A 3,978-nucleotide genomic window follows, 5' to 3' on the forward strand; every position below is an offset into this window, starting at 1 on the left:
CTTCCGTAGGCCAGCACCTACGTACTAGTATCTTGGCTAGTACAAGAGCTAAGGAGATTGTAGCTCCCTTCCAGGAGAAGTTGGACAACAAGAGAGGGTTGTAGCTCTCTGTAGGTTGTAGCCTGCTTACTGGTAAAGGACTGCACCAGTACATTGTAAAAGGAAGTTTCTAATTAACCAAAGATAGAGACGAATTGCAGCAGGTGGTTTTCACCCACATTGGGTTTCCATCTTATATCTTGTGTTCTTGTTTGTGATTGTACTCTACTCCGTTTTACTGTTTCTGGTTACTGGTTATTTGATTCTGATACACAGATTAATAATCAACATCTGAAAGATAAAGTAAATTATAAGTTTGCATTATATACGCGGGTTTCCTTCTACATAGTTGCGTATATACACGGTTTTAATTAACTGAAGTAACGTATATCATCTGGATTTGAAAAATGAATATTTGACTTGATAATACTGATTCACCCCCCTCTCAGTATTATTTCCAACAATTGGTATCAGAGCAAGTCCTTCTGAAGAAGCTTGATCGCTTGGAGGAAGATCCATCATCATGAGTAACTACGAGAGAGAAGCATCTATCAGGCCACCGATTTTTTATGGGACAAACTTAGTATATTGGAAGGTAAGAGTTACTGCCTATCTTCAATCTCTTGGTACATAAGTCTGGGATATTATAGATACAGGGTACTCTTTTCCATCAACAACTCCTACAGATCTGGCCGAGAAGAAGAAATATGAAACAAATGCAAAGGCAGTCAATACCCTATTAGGATGTCTATCTCAATCAAAATTCGTCAAGGTTATGCAGTATAAATCTGTAAAAGAAATATGGGACAAGATTGTTTTGAGCTATGAAGGAGATGAACAGGTAAAACGAGCAAAACTTCAAACCCTCAGAATTCAGTATGAAAATCTTAGAATGCACAACAATGAAAGTGTGGCTAACTATTTCCTTCGTGTAGATGAGATTGTTAATTGTATGAAAAACTTGGGTGAAGAAATTAAAGAGGTTGTTGTGGTTGAAAAAGTTCTAAGATCTTTGTCCCCTAGGTTTGAATCTAAAGTTTCTACAATAGAAGAAAAAGAGAATCTACGAAACCTTACCATGTCATAGCTACACGGGATTCTAACTGCTTATGAAATGAGGAAAGGAGGACCATCAGACAGGAGAGAAGCTGCCTTCAAGGCTTCAGGCAAAGGAGACTACTATGAGTCAGGACACGTGTCAGAAGAAGAAGAAGAATCAAATTTTGTCAAAAACCTTCAACGGGGTGTTGTAAGATTCCGAGGTAAGTTACCTTTCAAATGCTTTTCTTGTGGAAGATTCGGTCACTATGCTGCCAAGTGTCCTCATAAGGATAAGATTGAAAAGGGGAAGGAACCTGTTAGATGGAACAAGAAACAGAATGCAAATAAGAAAAGCTATTACACTCATGAAGATAGTTATGGACTTTCAAATAGTGACGAAGATGAACGAGGTAATAATTATAAACTGTTAATGGCTTGTTGTAGATGAAGAAGGTCTTTATGAAGAGATTTCTAATCTCAAAATTTGTTTAGAAGAGAAAAATGTGATTATTGATTCTCTACAATGTCAACTGGCTGAAAGAGAAAAACATCACGAAAAATTGGAATGTGAAATTGTTAGTCTAAGAAAAGAGATTGAGAAAACAAAAGCTCTTAATCTTAAATTTGTTAAAGGGTCTGAAACTCTGGATGAGATTATCAACGTGCAGCGTTCTCCACTAATCAAGACAGGTCTGGGATATAATGGAGAAGCATCTCAAGCATCCACCTCCAAAAGTTATCTTGATGCAGCAAGGAGGAGCGAGCAAAGGCCTAATAGAAATCATCAGGTAAATCAGGGATAGTTTACCTCAAGAATGAACAAAGACTATCAAGAAAATCGGGGGCAAGCTACCTTAAGGACAAACAGAAGCTACAACCAGCCACAGGTAAAATCTTCCCAATTTGCCTCAAGAATGGATGTCAGTAGAAACTACAATCGGTTGGTTGATAGATTTGATAATCGCAGGAGTTTCTTCAATGGCCAATGTTTCTCTTGCCATAACTTTGGTCACAAAGCAGCTCAATGTGTTGCCTATAAGACAATCATGACTAGAGAAGCTCAAAAACAAAGAAGTATGACTGGAATCACGAAAAGGACCTATAACAACTTTTCCGCCCTTGAAAGTGAAATTGAATGTTCTATTTGTAATAACTTCGGTCATAAAGAGTCTGAATGCAGGAGCAGGTATCGAAAGACAACTCAGAAGGAACAAACCTCAAATGTCAGAACATGGAGAATGAAGGAACCGCAACCAGAAAGATGTGGGATAGCTTTATATGCAGAAGGACAGGAAAATCAATGGTACATCGACAGCGGATGTTCGAAGCATATGACAGGTGATAAAGAAAAACTTCAATCATATAGTTCTTTAGAAAAAGGAAAGAAAGTTTCTTTTGGAAATGATACCCCTGCAGTCATAAAAGGAAAAGGAACTGTTCAGTTGAAAGAGAAAGTCAAGGCTGGAAATGTTTTGTATGTTGATGGCTTGAAGCATAATCTACTGAGTGTCAGTCAAATGTGCGATCAAGGAACCGAGGTAATATTTCGATCAAATGGATGTAGTGTTCGTGATATTGATACAGGAAAAACAATGATCAAAGGCAGAAGAACTCCAAATAATTTATACATATTTGAAGGAGGACAACAACAATGCTATTTGAGCAAGGATGATGAACACTGGTTATGGCACCGGAGGTCGGGGCATCTAAGCTTTTCACAAATAAGGAAAGCATGCAAATACTAGGCAGTTCGTGGTCTTCCAGATATCAAAATTCTAGACAACACCATATGCAAATCATGTCAGTTTGGTAAGAAAACCAGAACTAACTTCCCTGAGAAGGAAGGATCAGCCAGCAGGCCTCTTGAACTAGTCCATACAGATGTATGTGGTCCATTTAGGACAAGGTCACCTCGAGGAGAAGAATAATTTATATTATTCATTGACGACTTCTCCAGGATGGTTTGGTTAGGACTTATGAAACACAAAGACGAAGCATTCGAAAAATTCAAATCTTTCAAAGCCTTGGCTGAAAACGAATCAGATCACAAAATTAAGTGCCTTAGGTCTGACAGAGGTGGGGAGTTTACCTCAAATGAATTTTTCGATTTCTGTGAAGAACATGGAATAAGAAGGGAATTCTCTACAACTAGGACTCCTCAGCAAAATGGAGTGGTGGAAAGGATGAACAGAACGGTTCAACAAATGGCTCGTGCTATGCTTGATGAGTCTGGAACTCCCACAACCTTCTGGGGTGAAGCTGCATTTGCTGCGGTTGTTATTCTCAAAAAAACAAATGTCCGAGTGAACAGCACTCAAACTCCTCATGAGCTCTGGTATGGTGAGACTCCTTCGATAAAGCATTTCAAAATTTTTGGAAGCAAATGCTATATTAAGAATAATGATGAATAGCTTGGCAAACTTGAACCTAGAGCAGATGAAGGCATTCTCCTTGGTTATTCTCCCCACAGCAAAGCATATAAGTGTTACAATAAAAGACTTGGAAGAATTGTTGACAGCATTGATGTGGTGGTTGATGAAAAAGGAAACATTCCTAGGCAAGTAAATTATGAAAATATCGAAGAGGATGAAGACTACCCTCCAAATCAGACTGAAGATGAAGAAGAACCTCAAGAGGCACCAGAGGAACAGACAAGGATAGAAGAGAAGACTCCATCCAGGTATGTTCAAAAGAATCATCCAGAATCTCAAATCTTGGGGCAAAAGGAGGCAGGCGTACAAACAAGAAGAACAATTGCAGAAGCTTCAAGCTATTTGGCATTACTCTCCTCCACTGAACCACAAAATGTAAGAAAGGTATGCAAAGATGCAATGGATGAAGAACTTGAGTAGATCGAAAAGAACAACACTTGGGAGTTGGTTCCTAGACCAAAAGATA

This window comes from Pinus tabuliformis, chromosome 2_2 (genome assembly GCF_031772625.1).
Source record: "Pinus tabuliformis cultivar Carrire ecotype Pingquan chromosome 2_2, CPIR1, whole genome shotgun sequence".
Taxonomy (NCBI): Eukaryota; Viridiplantae; Streptophyta; class Pinopsida; order Pinales; family Pinaceae; genus Pinus; species Pinus tabuliformis.